The following is a 22011-nucleotide window of genomic DNA, read 5'->3' as shown; positions in this document are numbered from 1 at the left end:
CTGACCAAAGGGTCAAGACATGGGTATGGAGACAATGAAGCTAGAGTGGGGGTTGGGGAGTGGAGTGGTAGATTAGAATTATTTTAAGGAACTGAAGATGATGATGAAGATAAATGTTATATTTACTGTGAGTATAAAAGAGAGGAAAAAAGGGTAGCAAGCTGTGGTCTGAGAAAGGAATTTCTTTAGTTCAATCATCCCATTTATTTGATGAAGACTTCTCTGATTATTCTAGCCTAAGGTGATCTCTCTCTTCACTCAGTGCCTAATACATTTATTGACTGTATCCTCTTTTGACACTTAATCATATTCTGCCTTGTGGCAACTTCATTTTTTTAATTGCCCTGTTATTTAATTTTGTGTGTGTATATCTTGTCACTCCAACTAAATTTTAAGTTAATTAAAAGTAAGAAGTGAGCTTTATATATATATTTATCTCCTACAATCCTTATGCTCATAGTGAGTTAATAACAGAATAATGCACAATTCTAAACTTCCTATGTTCCTTCCACCAATGTTCTGTCAGTCTAATGCATTGTAATTAAATGTTATCAGATCAAAAAACCATTTCATAATTTCCCAACCATAATAGACTTCAGAAATTATTTAAATGTTTTCTGAATATCTAACTGTGCTTAAAGTACAACAAAAATGCTGAATTAATTTTTAAATAACTTTAAAAGTTTAATTTTTGTTATTTTCCATTATTTGAAATTGAACATTAGATCAGTATACTTAATGTACCATATACACAACTTTAACCCTTATGTTATTGGCTCTTATATCATGAATGGCCAAGGTACAATGAAAGATCTTTCATTTCTCTAGCTTCTTGCCATGAAAATCTGGGGGAAAACTAGACATGATCTTATGTGATGAATACCAATTGTTTGTAAACATGCAGTTTACAAAATTAAAGATAGTATTATTGTACAAACTGGCCTACTTCAGTTTTAAGAAAATTATCTAATTTTAAGCTTAGAGGGAAATCAAATGATCCCTAAGGTTCAAGGATCGTCTTTGTCTCTTGTACAGAGAGTTTGACACAAAATTATGAGTTTAGACACAAATTATTTGAGACCCCAGTTAGGAAAATTCCTAACACATAGGCAGAAGTTTTTTTTTCCTTTCCCTAACTTTTTTTCCCTAATTTTTATTGTGATCTATAGTTAGCCCATGCTTTTTTGTGGCTGAGGTTAAATTCAGTTTATTGGAAAACTCTGAATAATGAAATAGCAGATCATATATTATAGTGTCTGAGGGCAATGAGAGGGAAATTTATGAAAATTTAGAGGAAATTTAGAACACCTCTCAAGATTTTCCTGGGCCTGGGACTTCTGCTTTGATATGGCCCTATTTGACACTATCCTTTTCTCTGCCACTGCTCAATTCTAATTTTCTCTTCAGGGGTGTGAAGTAATGCAAGCTTTATCCAACTTCTTAATGAATGTACAATTTTAACTAGCACAGTTTAGAAGACCCCTAAATGTAGACAAGTTTTCTCAGTCTAAAGAACATGACTCTTATGTCACATTATTACAGATAAAAAACAAACAAAAAAAAACCTTTTCCAAACATATCCTTAGGTCTTTGTATGACAAGGACAGATTGGGCATCATATCATTTACTTTAAGTTGACTGAATTCGAGTAAATTAAATCAGCCAATCTTTATAAGTGGATTGTAAGTATAGAGAGTAAAGTGAAGAATTAGATAACCTCCAATAAACAAACATCTCTCAAAGTTATCTAGAGATTTTCCAATACTTACAGACCCAATTAAACAGATTATCATCTATATCATTATTTCAATATTATTATTCCTATTATTATATATACTCTAAGTATCTAGGATTTCTAGATATGTGTTCTACAATTCTGTACCACTTTCAGTAGACTTCACCCAGTATGGCACTAGGGAAGGTCCAAACCTTCACTAAGGCCAATATTTCTATCAGTTGGTGTGGTCTTTATCCTCACTGAGATGACTCACTGGGTTCTCCTTATCTGTTATATGTATTCCTTCATTATAGTTCTAGAGAGTCAAGATCAGAGGTAGGGGTGTCCAGGTTAACATGGTGGCAGTCTAGACGCAGGACTCATCTTCTCCTCAGCACCTGTCTATATAGGCTACCTCAAAAGACCAAAAAAAAAAAAAAAAACTAAGTTCATAAGAACGAAGGGACTCCACAGTAGGGTGCAGCATTGAAGGTATGTGGGATTTGAATATTTCCACATTATAAGGGGGTGAAAAAGCTCCCACCAAAACCACGAGCTTATCTACCCTACCCCATCACCTCTATAGAACCAGAGTCAGAGCCAGCCCGCATGCCAGAATCAGGGAACAAGGGGCACCTCTAGAGTGAGTAAGGGGTACCTCTAGGTCCTTGGGAGCTAACTAAGACCACCAAAGACTTACCCCTGAGAGCAGCTACACCTGAAACCCCAGCAGGCTGAAAAGCACAGACCGTGGGCACTCATGGGAAAATTGCACAGAAAAGGGCAGCACAAAGTAGAAGCTGCAGAGATTCAAGAGTTTGCCTCAGGAAAAATTCTTGCTCCTTAGCTCCACACACAGAGAGCCTTCCCATCTCACTGAGATTTCTAACTAAAAAAGGAAGGAAAAACCTCCACAGTGATGACAAATACTGCCCAGGAACAACAACCTCCCTCCAAGAAAAACAGGAAGAAGGGGTTGACCTTGGAAAAATTTTACAGAGGAAAAACCCAGACTGCAGAGGAAATACAGGAGGAAATTCAAATAAACCAAAAACCTTCCAAAAGATGGAAATTGTCCACAAGCTCTTGAAGAATTTTAATTGGACCTTATCAAAAAGATGGAAGCCTTCTGGCAAGAAAAGTGGGAAATAATTCTAAGAGAAAATAACAGTTTAAAGGACAAAACTCCCAATTGGAGAAACAACTTGAAGCCATGAAAAGCAGGATAGACCAAACCAAAAAGGAAAATCAAAAGATTATAGTGGAAAATCAGTCTTTAAAGACAAGAATTAGGCAACTGGAAGACAATGATCTTGCAAAAAAGCAAGGATTAATAAAGCAAAGTCAAAAGACTGATAAAATAGAAGAAAACATAAAATATCTCACTGACAAGATGACAGATCAGAGGAAAATCCAGAAATAAACAGAAATCTTGTTCATACTACATCATACTACAAGAAATCATCCAAGGAAACTGCCCTGATGTTCTTGAACAAGGGAGCAAAATAGACATTGAAAGAGTTCATAAAACACCCTCAACACTAAATCCTCAAAAGACAACTCCTAGGAATGTGATTGCCAAATACAAGACCTTTCAAGCTCAGGAGAAAAATTCTACAAGAAGCCAAAAAGAGACAATTCAGATACCAAGGAGCACCAATCAGGATCACACAGGACCTGGCAGCTACCACACTAAAGGACCACAAGGCTTAGAACACGATATTCAGAAAGGCAAGAGAATTGGGTCTTTAACCAAGGATCACCTACTCATCAAAACAGACTATATACTTCAGGGGAAAGTATGGGCATTCAACAAAATACAAGATTTCCAAGTATTTGTAAAGAAAAGACAAGAATTAAGTGGAAATTTTGATATCCAAACACAAAGATCAAGAGAAACAGGAAAAGATAAATAAGAAAGAGAGGGAAAAGGGAGAAAATGTTTTTTTTTAATTCAAACTTTCTTCTTTAAGGGCTATAATTAGATCAAATTATATATATATATATATATATACACACACATATATATACACACATATATATTAACATAAGGGGAAATGTTATTTGTAACTTTCAAAAATTATATTCACTATTACAGTAATTAGAAGAATCATTCATTTGAAGAGATTGGGATAATAAATGCTATAAGATGATACACAAAAAAAAGAAAAAGGGAGGGGGGAATTGAAGATGGCACTAAGAGATACCTGAAGAAATAAAACAAATAGGACAATCTTTATCACACAAAGGAGATGGGGAAGGGGAGGGGAAGAATACTTTTATAAGAAGGAAAGGAAGAGAGTGCTAATAAGTAATACTTAAGCCTTACTCTCAGGGAAATCAATTCTGAGAGGAAAGAGCATCTAGATCCATTGGGGTCTTGAATTCTATCTTATCCTACAGGATAAGTGAGAAGAGAAAACTAAGGGGGGAAGATGGGAAAGGGAAATCAAAAAGGGAGGGAAATATAAGGGGGAGGGAACTTGGACCCTAAAAAAACAAGAAGGGAACAAAAAGGGAGGGGCCAGAAAGGGAAGTATATCAAGGGAGGGGATTAGGGGGATTGATTAGAAGGAAACCTCTGGTTTAAAAGGATATAGCAAAAGAAAAAAGGACAAAACTAGGAGAGGATACCAAAATGCTGGGGAATACATAAGTGATGATCATAACTTTGAATGTGAATGGGATGAACTCACCCATAAAATCAAAACAAATAGTAGAGTGGATTAGAATACAAAATCCTACCATATGTTGTCTACAAGAAACACACCTGAAGCAGGTAGATACATACAAGGTTAGAAACAAAGGTTGGAGCAAAACCTATTGGACCTCAACTGACAGAAAGAAGGAAGGAGTTGTAATCATGATATCTGACAAAGCCAAAGTAAAAATAGATCTGTTTAAAAGGGATAGGGAAGGTAAATACATCCTAATAAAAGGGAGTATAGACAATGAGGAACTATCAGTAATCAACATGTATTCACCAAATGGTATAGCATGTAAATTTTTAAAGGAGAAACTAGTGGAATTGAGGGAGGAAATAGATAGTAAAACTATACTAGTTGAAGACCTGACTCTACCACTATCAAATTTAGATACATCAAATCAAAAAATAAATAAGAAAGAGGGGGAAAGAGGTGAATGAAATCTTAGAAAAATTAGAGTTAATAGATACATGGAGAAAAATAAATAGGGACAAAAAAGGAATACTCCTTCTTTTCAGCAACTCATTGTACATTCACAAAGATTGACCATGTACTACATCATAAAAACATGGCAAACACATGCAGAAAAGCAAAAATAATAAATGCAACCTTTTCAAATCATAAAGCAATAAAAATAATGATCAGTAAGGGTACATGGAGAGCCAAATCAAAAATTAATTGGAAATTAAATAATATTATTCTCCAAATTCGGTTAGAGAACAAATCATAGAAACAATTAATAATTTTCATTTAAGAAAATGACAATGATGAGACATCCTTTATAAATCTATGGGATGCAGCTAAAGCAGTGCTCAGGGGAAAATGTATATCCTTGAGTTCATGTATTAACAAATTAGGGAGGGCAGTGATCAATGAATTGGACATGTAAATCAAAAACTTAAAAGTGAACAAATTAAAAATCCCCAGGAGAAAATTAAATTAGAGATGCTAAAAATTAAGGGAGAAATTAATAAAATAAAAATGAAAGAACTATTGAACTAATAAATAAGACTAGAAGCTGGTATTTTGAAAAAAAAAACAGACAAGTACTGGTCAATCTAATAAAAAAAGGAAAGAAGAAAACCAAATTAACAGTTTCATAGATGAAAAGGGAGACCTCACCTACAATGAAGAGGAAATTAAGGCAATCATTAAAAACTATTTTGCCCAATTATATGGCAATAAATATACCAATCTAGGTGATATGGATGAATACTTACAAAAATACAAATTGCCTAGATTAACAGAAGAAAAAATAGAATTCTTAAATAATCCCATATCAGAAAAAGAAAATGAACAAGCCATCAAAGAACTCCCTAAGAAAAAAATCTCCAGGGCCTGATGGATTCCCAAGTGAATTCTATCAAACATTCAGAAAACAGTTACTCCTAATACTATACAAACTATTTGACATAATAAGCAAAGAAGAAGTTCTACCAAATTCCTTTTATGACACAAATATGGTACTGATTCCAAAGTTAGTCAGGTCAAAAACAGAGAAAGAAAACTATAGACCAATCTCCTTAATGAACAGATGCAAAAATCTTAAATAGAATACTAGCAAAAAGACTCCAGCAAGTCATTACAAGGGTTATTCATAATGATCAGGTGGGATTTATACCAGGAATGGAAGGATGGCTCTATCTTAGGAAAACCATCCACATAATTGACCATATCAACAAACAAACCAACAAAAATCACATGATTATCTCATTAGATGCAGAAAAAGCCTTTGACAAAATACAAGGCTCATTCCTATTGAAAACACCAGAAAGTATAGGAATAGAAGGATCTTTCCTAAAAATAATAAATAGTATTGATCTAAAACCATCAGCAAACATCCTCTGCAATGGGGACAAACTAGATATATTCCCAATAAGATCAGGAGTGAAACAAGGATGCCCGTTATCACCGCTATTATTTAACTTTGTACTAGAAACACTAGCAGTAGCAATTAGAGAAGAAAAAGAAATAGAAGGTATCAAAATTGGCAATGAAGAGACCAAGCTATCTCTCTTTGCAGATGATATGATGGTCCACTTAAAGAATCCTAGAGAATCAACCAAAAAGCTAGTTGAAATAATCAACAACTTTAGCAAAGTTGCAGGATACAAAATAAACCCGCATAAGTCATCAGCATTTATATATATCTCCAACATATCTTAACACCAAGAATTAGAAAGAGAAATTCCATTCAAAGTCACCCTAGACAATATAAAATACTTAGGAATCTATCTGCCAAGACAAACACAGGGACTATATGAACACAAGTATAAAACATTTTCCACACAATAAAAAAACTAGACCTAACAATTGGAAAAACATTAACTGCTCATGGGTAGGACAAGCTAACATAATAAAAATGACATCCTACCCAAAATTATTTACTTATTTAGTACCATACCCATCGAACTACCAAAAAACTTTTTTACTGAATTAGAAAAAACCATGACAAAGTTCACTTGGAAGAACAAAAGATCAAGGATATCCAGAGAAATAATGAAAAAAAAGGAGGCCTTGCAGTACCAGATCTCAAACTATACTATAAAGCTGTGGTCATCAAAACAATATGGTACTGGCTAAGAGACAGAAAGGAGGATCAGTGGAATAGATTTGGGGTATATGACCTCAACAAGACAGTCTATAACAAACCCAAAGGTCCCAGCTTTGGGGACAAAAATCCACTATTTAATAAAAACTGCTGGGAAAATTGGAAGACAGTGTGGGAGAGATTAGATTTGGATCAACATCTCATACCCTACACCAAGATAAATTCAGAATGTGAGAATGACTTGAATCTAAAGAAGGAAACTATAAGTAAATTATGTGAACACAGAATAGTATACATGTCAGACCTTTGGAAAAGGAAAGATTTTAAAACCAAGCAAGACTTAGAAAAAGTCACAAAATGTAAAATAAATAATTTTGATTACATCAAATTAAAAAGGTTTTGTATAAACAAAACCAACTAGCCAAAATTAGAAGGGAAGTAACAAATTGGGAAACAATCTTATAACAAAAACCTCTGACAAAGGTCTAATTACTCAAATTTACCAAGAGCTAAATTAATTGTACAAAAAATCAAGCCATTCTACAATTGATAAATGGGCAAGAGATATGAATAGCCAATTTTCAGTTAAAGAAATCAAAACCACAAATAAGCACATTAAAAAGTGTTCTAAATCTTTTATAATCCAAAAGATGCGAATCAAAACAACTCTGAGGTACCCCCTCACGCCTAGCAGATTAGGTAACATGACAACAAAGGAAAGTAATGGATGCTGGAGGGGAAGTGGCAAAGTAGGGACATTAATTCATTGCTGGTGGAGTTGTGAATTGATCCAACCATTCTGGAGGGCAATTTGGAATCATGCCCAAAGGGAGATAAAAGACTGTCTGCCCTTTGATCCAACCATAGCACTGCTAGGTTTGTACCCCAACGAGATAATAAGTAAAAAGACACGTACAAAAATATTCATAGCTGTGCTCTTTGTGTTGGCAAAAAATTGGAAAATGAGGGGATGCCCTTCAGTTGGGGAATGGCTGAATAAAGTGTGGCATATGTTGGTGATGGAATACTATTGTGCTAAAAGGAATAATAAAGTGGAGAAATTCCATGAGGACTGGAACGACCTCCAGGAAGTGATGCAGAGTGAGAGGAGCAGAACCAGGAGAACATTGTTGTGGAAAGGAAACAAGACTGACAGTTTGTGGGGGAAGGGCCCAACTGGGAGTGGCAGTTGGGTCTTGTGATTAGCATTTCCTTCCTGCAGTGTGGGACTTGCGTCCTGGTGTTGGTGGAGAGAGGAGCTTGTTCAGCCCAGTCTGGAGTGGCATGCTCTTCTTGGTTCAGCCCAAAGACACAGGCTTCTGATCCCATTTCCTTTCCCAATAAATATTACATTGTACACAGAGACTGATACACTGTGGTACAATCGAAGGTAATGCACTTCTCCATTGGTGGTCATGCAGTGATCCTGAACAACTTGGAGGGATCTACGAGAAAGAACACTATCCACATTCAGAGGAAAAATTGTGGGAGTAAAAACACTGAAGAAAAAACAATTGCTTGATTACATGGGTAGAGGGGATATGATTGGGGATGTAGACCCTAAAGGAACATTCTAGTGCAAACATCAATAGCATGGAAATAGGTTCTGATCAAGGACACATGTAATACCCAGTGGAATTGCAAGTTGGCTACTTGAAGGGTGGGGGTGGGGGTGGGAAGGAGGAATAGAATACTATTTTTTTAACCAAGGAATAATGTTTGAAATTGACCAAATAAAATTTAAAAAAAGATCAGAGGTAGGACCTTTTTCTCACTCAGACCTTATTCCCATTGCCATTATTCTTACTACGCTCTACACTTACAAACACTTGTGAAAGAAAGGATACTGTAATTCTCCAAACTTCAAGTTTCTGTGTGTCTCTATGTGTGTACATGTGAATTCCTCTGCAAACTTATGAAAACATAACTTTGGTATCATGTGTTATAGCAAATATTTGGAAATTAATCTTTCTAAATTTAGATAGCCTCATCTTTCCTAGAGTAAACTAATGGACACATCCTAAATTCAAAGAAATATTAAAACTATTTAAAAATGAACTGAAATATAAAGGCTCCTTGAAAATGGCATCCCAACAATGTAAATGGGAAGTTATCTGAGTCTCCTAATGAGGATAATAAAATCCTTTGTGACTTGAAAGGAAGGAAGGAATGAGAGAAGTATTTATTTAGGATCTACGCTATGCCAGGCACTGTTAAGAAATACAAATTTAACTGTTTTGGTTCTCACAACTCTGTGAGGCAGGTACTCTTTATTAACGTTATTATGCAAATTAAGAAACCAAGGCAGACAAAAGGCAAGAGACTTGTCCAAAGTTACTGGACTAAAAATGTCTGAGGCCAGATTTGAATCAGGTTTTCCTGATTCCAGATTTAGTGCTCTACTTTCTACCTTTTGCTTTGTGAGGGCTGCAACTGTTTCACCTCCTTACTCATATTATAATCAATTATACTATGTTTTCAATGCAGTAAATAATTTCTGAATTAGGGTAGAAATATATGCAAATGGCCCTGGACAAATTATTTAACCCTGTTTGCCTCAGTTTCCTGATATGAAAAATAAGCTGGAGAAGGAAAAATGGCAAGCCATTCCAGTACCTCTGCCAAGAAAGCCCCGAATGGGATCATGAAGTGTTGGACACGACTGGAAACAACTAAACAACCTGCAAATAGACTAGTTTATTCATGAGTACAATTTTTTCCTTAATTTTATTGACTACTTCTTATATGCCAACCATTTTAATGGATACTGAGTATAAGAATACAAAAACAAAGCCAGTCTTGTCCCCTTAAGAAGCCTTTATTCTACTGTGGTGGAGTGAGAAGAGAGCAGCATATACACAGAAGGTGAAAAAATATGTGTAGGCATATAAAATATGCAGAATTTATTATGCATATTTATATTCAAAGTAGGTCTGATGAGGACTAATATTTTAGGAGATTAGGAAAAGCCTTCTGAAGGAGGAGGCACTTGAGGAACCCTCTGAAGGTGGTTGAGGATTCTATAAGGCAGAGATGAGGAGGAAGAGCATCCAAGGCATGGGGTAATACCTGTCAAAATGCATGGAGGTAGGAGATAGAATGTTATGTATGGAAGAACAAGTACTCAACTAGTGTGTTTGGAATGTAGTATGCATGAGTGGGAGTCTATGATTAGTCTAGTTATACAGATTTTAATCAAGGGCTCTTGATTGTTCCTGGTAATGCCTCTCCATCCCCTCACAGGCACAGGATAGAACCTTCTCTTGAAAAAATACAAACAAAAAATGAAAAATAAACAAACAAGAAAAACCCCGCTCAAGGAGTTAAATGAAACAATAATTGATGCCAGAGTGTGTATCATTTCAGGTCTGAGGTCTACTCCATTTTTACTAAAAGATGAAAGCATTTTCCCCATTGAAGGTCCCTTGGTGGACTCTAATATATAAACAGACTAAAGTGAATACTAAGGTTAAACAATCATGTGGTACTACAGTGACCTGTGTGCAAATTAGCCAGACTTGTCATGCTCACCAGGTAATTACCCTGATCAATATTTAACCCTAAAACAAGTAAAAGTTTAAAGAATTGTTACTGTTGCTTAGATAGTACCTTTTGCAAAATCTTTTGTCACTACTATTGTGCCCTTTAAAGAGAGGGCGTAGAAATGTGGAGAATGGCAGCTAACTGTCATTTTGGGGGGAATTTGTGTGTCATTTTGGGAAGAATCAAAGAGAAGACTAAGAGAAAACATCTTTCCTGAGAAGACTTGGAAAGTTAATTGTCTTGAGCAAAGACAGTCTATGAGAGACTTGAAGAATAAACTGCTATCCTTGGGAAAATCTGAAGGGATGCTTTAATTGAACTGAGCTGAACTCATTCTATGAAAGAGATGTTCTGAAAAGTCCATTGAGACTTTACTGCTATCCTGAGAGAACTGACTTATTGGGCTGTGGTTCCACTGTTTTGAAGAGTCAGAAGTTGGTGAGAAATGTCTGGCTGTGATTTTCTCAAAGTCAATCTATTGACAAAATAGTTTCTCTGCTTTTGTATTATTCAGTTCTACCAATAAAATTTTTGGATAATAATATTGATGTTGGTGGAAGCTTATGAATCTGGGGTTTAACAGAGGAAAGAGAAAAATGTATGGAGAATAAAGTTTCTCAGATTTGTATGACTAAGGAGCAAAGTAACTAACCAATAAATTAAAGGCATTTTTCAGTTTAGAAATTTACTAGGAAATGTTAGATCACAACCCTTTTTTTTTATACTTGATGAGAGAATTAATAAAGAGCTAATGCAGTTAGGTATATTTGTCACTGAAGAGCATACCTTCAAAACCTATATATCATATCTGCACAGTATTATCTATATCATAGGTAAACACAGTATTACACCATCGTACACAAATGATAGTACAAAAATATTTTTCTGAAGTACAACTATTTGTTTTTTTAAATAATATCTGATTGTCTGAACACAAGACATTAAAACAGAAGATTGAAAATCCAAGTAACAAAGTTCACATTGAAGAAATAAGCATTTTATCAGATTATCAAGATAATCATTTAGAGCTGTTGATATGTCATAAAAAAATTCTCTAGTCTTCAAGGTCTAGTCTTTGTCCAAGAGACTATCTCTGCTTTAACCTCATCCCCTCCCCTTCTCCTTCCTGGAAAACCCCTTCCCTTTCCAGGAATCTACTGAATTTGAAACATTCATCTCCCATGCAATCTTATTGATTGGCTCAGTTCCCTGCCTGTGGTATCTGAGGTAGGAAACCAGTAAGAGGCAACTGAACTGGAGCCTGCCTTTCTCTATTAAGCAACTATTGACCTTCAGCATTCCTGAGCCCCCCTGATAAAGAGCATAATATTAAAAGAAGTGACCAAAGGGGCCTATCGTTTTCAACCTGACTGACCAATCTGATTTTGGGAATCCTCTTTTAAGTAACAACTATGGATTGCTTCAAATTGCTATCAAATTCAACAAATCATATTTCAAGTCTGTAACTTCATTTTAACCATGTAGACATAAACTAAATCATTCTGTGGGTTGCAAATAAGAGAAAAGGATCATAATTAGGTCTTAGAAGAAGATCCTATTTGCCTCCTTTCTTGATGGGAAATGCATTCACTCTAATAACTTAAAAGGAAATGACCCACATGCTCCCCTCCTCTCAGATAATCTTCTTCATATGTTCACTGCCTTATACATGGCATATGGCTGCACCATCATTAAGACCAGATGTGCAACACCTAGGATTGCAAATGGTGTCTTCATGCTTTACTGGATGACCCCACCTATTGTTATGCAGCTCCCATGAAAGGAATTATTCTTTTCCTCTGCAAACCAGTTTAGCACTTTTTTTTCCCTCTAGCTTTATGCAAGGCTAGCCTCTGATCTAGAGGATATAAAACCAGGCTTATCTTGTCCCTCTGTAGCATCTCTAGAGGGTTCTCCAAAGTTGTGCTTGATATGTATAACAACGAAACTACAATTCCAAAGTGATGGCAATGTCGTAGGAGCATTTGTGAATTCTATAGTTAATGCACAGCCTTCACTTTGCAGAAAGATGTTCAGTATTGAGTGGCACGGATGGCTAATGCCGGCCATGCAGGATGAAGCAATAAATCCCCTTCTCTGTCATTTTTTCCTTTTGTCACTTTCATATTTTCTCATTTTCTCAATCTTAGAAGTTTAGCCTCATATAAGTTCTATGTAGGAATGAGTCACCCCTCCTCTCTTTTGGGTGACAGGTGAAGTTATTGGAAATGATTGGGAAAAAGCTATATCAGTTTGACATTTTTATAACACAATTCTTGTAACCATTTTTTTTCTTCTGTTCCCTTAACTTTCACTGCTCTAGTAGCTGCTTTGTTTTTAGTATTTGCATACTTAAAACAATGCTTGATCACCAGGATAGCTTTATGAAGTACACATCTCAATTTTACGGGACATCCCACAGAGATAGCTGTCACATTCTCACTCTAAGGTTTTCCAGTATAGTCCAGGCAGCTAGGATGGAGGCCACTCTGTCTAAAGGAGCAGACAGAAACAATCAGTTTTCACTGTAGCTTTGGCTATTTCTCTTTGTAGATACCTTTCTAAATAAAGTGCATTATGATTTTGTGTGAAAACTTATCTTTTCCAAGCAGGAAATTATGTTCCTCTGCTTTTGCATTAACTGAAATATTACACAATTTCCTCCTGTAACCCCTGTTCATATTGCTAATTTTGAAAGAATAATGTAACTGCCCCTGATTTAGTGGAGAAAATCTGGAAATTAAGATGTCTTCTTGTATGACCATCACAAATATTGTCTATATCACTGCAGGCTGAACAGTAGCTCATAATATCTCCGTTTTTAGGAAATTGAAGTTATCTTTTCAACTTTCTCAACTTTTATCAATAGTTATTGTCAGTTTTAGCATCAATCTATAGCATGGTAGGAGATACAAAAAATAAACTTTTTATTTTATTTTGACATGCTTTGAAATCTGATTTAGTGAAAATACACTATAAGATCTAGATGATGGATTTTATATTATGCTCTCCCTCTTTGTCCCCAAAGTCCAATTGATATCAGTGGTGGAAAGCTGGAGGAATAAAGGTCAGCAGTGTTGTCAAGATACAATGAGAAGATTGAAGAGGGAATTTAAAATCAATAATTCATATGATTAATAACTATTCTCTCCATATTGAGGAAAGCTGAAAGAAGCAAGTAGTACAGGGCCACCATGGGGAAAAAATTAAAAAGAATACTGAAAAGAGAGAGCATGATTAATGAAACTGGACTTATTTATCATGGAAAAGAGGTTGAGATATGATTTAATAACTTTCAGTTACATAAAAGGGCTATTATATAAAAATAGTGAGTCTCTTGTTTCATGCTTACAACAAGAGAAAATGGCCTTAAGTTATAATACAACTTAGGTTAACTACAACTCAAACTTTATGTTTTTAGGTACTGGAAAAGCAACAAAAAGACAGGGTCCTAGTTATGGAACTTCTTAGAAACAGATTAGATATCCATCATTTTGGAATGGCTCAGTATAGTCCTGGCTGTAGGTGATTGACCTTTGCATTCAAATGCAGATGTATGATTTTATGATCTAAGTGAGTAATAATAATAATAATTGACATTTATGTAGCACTTTAAACTTTGCAAAGCATTGTACATATATCATCTGCTCTGAGCATCATAACAACCCTTTAAGGCAGATTGTTCTATAGTCATTCTCTCTCCCATTTTAGAGAAAAAGAAACTGAGACTCATCTCTGCTACCTCTTGCCTCAATGAATTTAGGTAAATCATTTAAATTTCACTAGGCCTCAATTTCTTCATTTATAGAATGAGGGAATTAAACTATATCACTTCCAAAGTCCTTTCTACCTCCAAATCAATGATAATCAGTTATTCTGTGTTTTACCCAGGGATATCCAAGCTTAAAAAAAGGTCAGAAGTAGGATTTAAACCCATGTCTTCCTAATTCCAATTCCAATATTCTGTTTCTTAGATCATACTTAACAATCTTAAGATCACTAAATAATAAAGAACAAGAGATCATTTTAAACAAGCCCAGAAAGCAGCGTGTCATGATAATGAATTTTCTCTCACAAAAGGATACAATTTGGTGAAGCAAATAAAATTCTGGGCTTGGAAACTGGAAGATCTGGTTTGGAATCTTCTCTCAGATATTCCCTTGCTTTATGTGGTCCTAGAAAAGTCACTGAACCTCTCTGGGCTTACCTCCCTCATCTATAACATACTGTGGCTGAGTCAGATGATTTCTAAGGTCCCCTTTAGCTTTAAATGATTCTATAATGGTATGAAGATGATTATTAAACCAGAGTCAGAAGAGTGTGTGTTTTTCTGTGTATTCCCTATCCCCCCTTCCCTGTAATGGGGACCAGGTTGAATTGGGCTTTCCATATTCTCTTGCCTCATCCCTTTTTATGACCCTTGTAAATGTAGTTATAAGATGACTAACCTGTGTTAGAATGCCAATCTATGGCCACAGGATTGAGTGAGCTGAATTGACCCTTAGAAGAGATTCAGTCTAAAGAGAACAGAAGTTTGTCAGGTGGCTTAAGAACCAAGAAAACTATGAAAGCCCAGAGGTTTACAAAAAGTCTGATAACCCTTACCACTTTTATATTTTCTACCTCCTTCCTGATTTTACCTAATAACTTTCCCTTAGATCTGAAGGGAAGAAACATTTGCATTTTTGTCCCCTGTATCTATAATAGATATAGCCATATTTATCCTACTTGATATTTGCTTTGAAATATACTCTCATATACTCAGTATTCCTTGTCTGAATGAGATGCAATATTCTCAAACAGCCTTAATGGCCACACATTATATTTCTTTATGGAGGCAGCCACAGAGCAACTGGTAGAGAGCTCAGTATAGAATTAGGTAAATCTAGGTAGAAGTTCTTCTTCCCAATACAGCCTGGCTATGTGGCCCTGGGTAAGCTATTAAACTTCTCCATAACCCTAGGCAAATTAATAAGACCCTATGTTGCAGATTTCTATTGGTAGAAAGGTTTTCCACACAGGAATTTCCTTCCATGGAAGAAATCACACTTACGATTCCCCTCAAAAACATGTTGAAATAGTGAACAAGTATGTCATTGGTAACCTCTGGAGCACATATTTCTCAGTTGCCAAGATAGTATTTTATCTAGCCATGTTGACTACAAAGGCAGTGGAGACCAGCGGATAAAGAGCTGGATTCCAAGCTAAGACCTCGCTTCTAATCTTGTCTTTTTTACATATTGGCTGTGGGAACCTGCACACATCGCTGAAGCTCTTTTTGGGCAGCTTGCTAAGTCTGTAAGTTGAAGGAGAGTTGCTGGCGTTCAATTGTGGGGAGAATACAAACTCCTCATTTGGGAGTTCCATAGACCAATAAATTCACAGATCTCGTGCTATCTTATATTTACCATACAATGCAAGTTTAGGTCTAATGTGATGTTAGGATGCATAAAGAGAAGCATAATATCCCAAGTGAGGATAGTGTCAGAAAATCCTGCTGTACTCTTCCCCATTCACAGCAATAGTGTGCCCGTCTTTAAATTACATTTTGAGGCAGACAGTGATAAAATGATACAGATCATGTTATTGAGGTTATCGACTAGGTTATTGAGAAGACTGGACACCATGGTACACAATAATCCATTAAAGGAAGTAGGGATATTTAGCCAAGAAAAGAAATGTCTGAGAGGGTCACGATGGTTGTCTCCAAGTGTATAAAGGAAGGTTAGGCAAAAGAAGAAATAAACTTGTTGTCCTTGACCCCAGAAGACAGAAGTAGAGGAAATGCAAGGCCACCGAAGACAATCAACATAAGGGAAAAATTTCTTAATAATTAGAATGGTTGAAAAGAGAAACTGGTTGCTTTAAAAAAGAATGTCACTTTACCGGAATTCTTCCAAGAAAGGTAGGATGACCACTTGTTGGAGATAATGTCGAGTGAATTACTTTTCAGGTATCTATTGAAACAGATGATCTCTGAGGCTCTTCTGACACTTAAACCCACATTTCAAAACAGTCCTTTTTTTCTCCTTCAGAGTCATTTCAAGGTTTCTAAATTCACCTGAAACTGCTTCAAGTTTTCTCTTTTCAGTTTTCAAAATTTCCATGTACAAATAGCTATCATATCACCCCCTCTCTCTTGTTACTAACAAATTGCTTTGTAGAGGAACAAATTCTGTCTGGAATGTTATTAAATTATTTCAAGCATTAAAAAAAAACAATTTCTCCACAAATTTCATGTAGAGAAAGAAGTCATGGGTTAAAAGGTATTGGGGGGATGGGAATCACAGGTGCTGTTTTAACCTGTTTGCCTTATAAATAATCATAATAATATCCTGCTTTTATATCTTTAGAACATCCCTGCAAAGTAGTAATGCAATCAGTATCAGTAAAAATTAAAGGCAATTTCCATGAAAGAGAAAATTGTCATGATAGGCATGCCCTAATGTTCATCTTTTCTCTTCTATTCTAAAATCAGTTGGAAGTAGCAAAAAAAAAAAAAAAAACCCTATTCAATACCTACTACATTGAGGATACTATGCTGCTAGGAATGGGAGATGGTAAAGTTTGTAGGAAAGGTTCCTCGCTTACATTTTGGAGTTTATAGTCAAATAGAAGGTTAAGTCTAAAAAGGCAGTCATATTAGTGTAAAGGGAACTGGACTTGGAATCAAAGAATCTGCATTTAAACCCTGGTTCTGTTATTTACTACTTGTGAGTGCTTTGACAACTCATTTCATTGTTTTTAGTCTCATTTTCCTCATTTCTAAAATGAAGTTCACCTAGATCAGAGGTCTTAAACTCGGGTCTGTAACTTCTTTTTGTCTTTTTAACAGGTTTATCATTGTATTTCAATATAATCAGTTTCTTTTGTAATGCTATGTTTTTTTCTTTTCTGCATTTACAAAAAGACTACTATGAAGAGTTCCTAGGTTTCACCAGCCAAATGTGTCCATGACACAGATAAAGGTTAAAAATTCTAAGCCTAGACCATCTTTACAATCCCTAACAGCTCTGAATCCTATGGTCCTATAATGAACCACTACGTTATGAATGCAGTAATAGGTTTAACACTTAGTCCTGGGGGATGGGAAGGTGGGGGGGGGAGAGAAATGTCATTATTGACAGTGAGCAAGCAAGGTGATGAAGGGGGTGGCATTTTAGTTAGAGGAAGAGGGATGCAACAGGCAAAGAATGAGAGGAAGAACATTCTAGGCATCTAGTGCAGCAAGAGTAAAAGCATAAATAAAGTTTAATAAAGATGCCTTGCCCTTGTCAAAGACAGTTTAGGTCTTACTTTCCCCATTACAATATAATGTTGGGGAGCTATTACATACAAGCAAGCTGCATAATAGCATAGCCTTCAAACGAATCATTGGCTGTTGTCTGAAGGCATATGTCCAATCACTAACCTGGCCATTTGTAGGCAGACATACACAGTAAATTCTTGCAGGCTTTTACCTGGGGGAAGTCATTAAAATTAAATAGAAATAAATACTTTCCCTAAGCAGGAGCAATCATCTTGCAGAATTTTTTTCAACACCAACACTGGTCATTATTTTTCTGTCTTGGAAATGTTCCTTCACTATACCATCTTGTCTCCCTAAACTAAGAAAAAAAGATCACTATTTTCTTCCCTTTAAAAAAAATCAGTACTAATAGGAATATTTTGGAATATACTACTTCATGGTAAGAGCTCAGGACAGGTTCGATGGTTTCTACAGACTTTCTGCAAATTGAAATGCAGCTTTATTTCCAGAACATTATTTCCATGACTCTTTGCACTCTTTAGAAAAAAATATTTTTCATTTGAAATACAGTATCTTTTCATTTTTTTCCTTCCAAACAAGATCTACATTTTTAAGAAATGAGACAAAAGTTAGATACTAAAACAACTAAAACTTGCTCCTAAGTTTCTTTCTTCCAAGCCAAAGGCTTTGTGTTATATTATTTATTGATTTACATTTTAAAATACCCTTGTCACCTGAATTTGTCTTCCAGTTATTTGGGTGGTCTTGACATTGATTTGCCTAAACACAAACTAAAGGGCAAATTATCAGTAGAATGCAGAAGGATGAATAGCAAACCAAGGTGAATCCAAAAGAATCTTAACTGTGGAAATGTATTCCAAATGTGAAGTCTTGCATCTACTTACAAGGAGCAAATCTGATTCTTATTCGTACATCTAATACTAGGAGTTCTTTCTCTTCAGGCGATGTGAAGGCATTTTATCATTAAATAGTGTGGCAGAAATTGCCAGATGATTTAGAAAGGGTAATGGATGATAATGTATTAATGCTGATTCCTTCAGCTTACAGGGACCATTCTAAGTCTCTAAGGTATAAATCAGAATACAAATATTAATAGAATGGTAGGAAATTAGAGGTGGAAAGGACCTGAGAGATAATTTAGATGTTTCCTACATTTTTACAGATGAAGAACCCATAGGGGTTGAGCTGATGGTCCAGGGCTTACCTTGCTAGGGGCAGACCTGAAGCTGGCTCCCTGCATGGACTCCTACAAACAGGATGAGAAAACATGGAAAAGTGACAATCTGAATCATTGGTATTAGCCTCTACATCAATAAGATCACAGATGTTTTAAATATTTAAGTTTTTATTTAAAAAGGTATGAGATGAAATAATTCTTAGGATGCTTGCTTAATTTTTCAGAGCTATTGTCAGACTATGTTACTTTAGTTAGTACTGACAATTTTTAATTCACTTCATTTAACTAACTGAGTAGCGAGAGCTAGGTGATATAGTCTGGAAGGTAGGAGTTCAAATCCAGCCTGAGACACATACTAGCTATGTGGCCCTGGGCAGGTCATTTAAATCCTATTTGCCTCACTTCCTCATTTGTAAAATGGGGACATACTGGAAAAGGAAATAGCAAACCACTCTAGTACCTTTGCCAAGAAAACCCCATTGACAAAATTCACCTAGAGTTGGATTTGATCAAAAGAATTAACAACAAGAAATATCTAGATCTCTAAGTAAAAATTAAATTTTCCTAGAAAATGCTGGGAAAAACAATTTAAATAATTTTGTTTTTCACCCCTTTCCCCATCTTGTCCCCCAGGCTCCCCAGACCAGTGATTCTTCTCTTGAGGTCTTTTGGAACACTGTCACAATCTCCTACCATTGCTAGGGTTAGGCTAACTCTAAGGACAATTGAGTATTTGCCTGATCTCCTTTGGGGTAGCTTGCTCTTTTCTTACACACTAAGCACAGTGCTCTGTACATAGAAAATTCTCAATAAATGTTTGTTGAAGTGAATTGAAAAAAAATTCTTGATGGGGAGAGGGAGAATAGTAGCAGAAACAGCAGAAGCCCTGAGGAATATCTGGACATCGTGGGGATTTATTCAGCTTACTTTGTGGAGTTCATCTAACATTGACATTTCCTCCCTCCCCTTTCCCCTTACCCATCACATATCACGGATGTAGTAGTTGATTTAATATGCTTCTCACAAAAGGGACTGGTGGGGCCAGAAGGGACAAGCAGGCTCCTGTGCCATTACAGAAAAGGAGTAAGACCAGATGGAAGGGCTAAGAACTCATTTGTAGTCCCAACTAGTCCATACAAGTCATTCCTTTTTTTTTTCCCCAAGTAAGTTATTCTTAAACTGGGGATTGTGACATCTGTTTGGGGGCGTTCTTCCAGACCTCAAGGGGATAGAGCTAATGTGAATGAGAGCATTAAACTACCCATAAATGAGGTGTTTAAATGCTCAACACATTAAACCTAATTCTTCCTTTTTTTTTCCTCAGCAAGAACATATTGGAGATATGCTCCTCTCCCTTTGCCCCATGCATCCCTAAATCATACTGTTTAGAACTGTAAAGAACCTTACAGAATATCTAGTCCAACATTCTCATTTTAAAACAAGAAACTGAGGCACTGAAAGATTAACTGACTCTCTCAAAGTCCTATAGATGGTTACTAACAGAGCTGGGATTCAAACTCAGGTCCATGGGATCCAAATTCATCAGACTTTCTATTATGCCACATGTCTTTGTTTATTTAATACAAAATAATGGTTTATCCTTTTCACTTTGTATCCACCTGTAGATATGTATGAATGTGATAATAAAAGCAATGATTCAGAGTTTGTTAGCTTTTTTCCTGTGAAGAATTATTGGTCCCATTTAACAGATGAGGAAATTAGTCCTAGGGAAATTAATGACTTTCCCAACACCACGTGTAAATTCTGGTGAAGAATAATATATGAAACCAGAAATTCTAGTTCTGATATCTCTGGATTTGGAGTTAAAGGACCTGGGTTTGTATCCTAGCTCTTAAAGATATTAGCTCTATGACCTTGGGCAAATCATTTAGCCACATTCAGTTTTTGCATCTATAAAATGAAGGCATTGGATAGATGATTGCTAATTTTCAGCTCTAAATTGTGAAAAATAGATAATAAATCTTTAGAGTTTTCTGGTTTGGTTATGTTTTTCTATTTTCATAAATGTTTCTTTATTATGGTTTTTCTTTGATATTTCTGAACTCTTCATTTTTCTATACAAATTTCTCTCTTGGTTTATTATCTCTGGCTTCTCCATATGTGAAGAGCAATAAATAGAGCAGGAAATTAACCACCATTTATTAAAACAAGACAATATGATTCATCCATTTTGAAAATTAAAAATCTTTTGTCCAGGAACATAAGCAAAAAGTGGCATTTTAAGACTTTTTAAAGAGATTGCAGCCAGGATGTTTTTACTATTACCACATTTTTAAAGGGACTCTGCTGGGCAATAGTTTCTATAGATAATTATGTGATTAAAACAAAATAACTTCCTAATTACTAATGGAACTAGAAATTAGTGGCTATAAAACCAGTGATTAGCCAGCTAACATTGGGGAACAGTTCATAAGCATCATCATTTCCATTGTTCAGGTTTTGCACATACAAGTGAACTGAAGGGAGCACTGGATAAGGAGTTATTAGAACTGAGTTCTAGTCCTGGCTCTGGAAGTAGTTATTTATGTAAATCTAGGAAAATAATTAAACTCTCTAGGCCTGTTACCTATTCCACAAAATGTGGATTTTAGTCAACAGAATTCAGAAATGAAAATCTCTCTAAGAGAACATCTCATCTAGTCTTGGATTTTACAAATGAGGAAACAAAAGTTGTTCCTGTCTCTTTCCATACCCAGTTAACAAAAGCAGGTCTATGTGTGATTTTATTAAAACAATTTACTTTAGAAGGAGGACCAATCCCAAGATCACTAGTATCAGATAATTCTTTAATAAAATCCATCTAAATTCAGAGGGCCATCACCAGGTTGGCTTCAAAAACTCATAAAGTGCAGATATTAATTTTATATAGATTCCAAGAGCAATATCATCAGAAGTAGTATTCAAAACAATGAAATCATAGATCCTTAAAATAATAAAGTAAATTATATTTCAAAAAGAAGTTCACATAGACACATGGCCAATCCAATTCAGCAAATACCAATTAACAGTCTACTATATTTAAGAAAC

General features: G+C 35.5%; 1 long non-coding RNA gene across 1 annotated transcript in view; it reads right to left on the bottom strand.

The window, feature by feature from the left end:
* The window catches only part of LOC103099888 (uncharacterized), a 363322-nt gene extending 344286 nt beyond the window's left edge, over positions 1-19036 (bottom strand). Inside the window, exon 1 of the long non-coding RNA XR_001622894.2 lies at positions 18991-19036. This is a non-coding gene — a long non-coding RNA (uncharacterized LOC103099888). The remainder of the gene's footprint in view (positions 1-18990) is intronic.
* Positions 19037-22011: the final 2975 nt, after the last annotated feature.

This window comes from Monodelphis domestica, chromosome 6 (assembly GCF_027887165.1).
Source record: "Monodelphis domestica isolate mMonDom1 chromosome 6, mMonDom1.pri, whole genome shotgun sequence".
Classification (NCBI taxonomy): domain Eukaryota; kingdom Metazoa; phylum Chordata; class Mammalia; order Didelphimorphia; family Didelphidae; genus Monodelphis; species Monodelphis domestica.
Note: the sequence above shows the minus strand (reverse complement) of the source record. Positions and strands in the feature narration are given on the sequence as shown.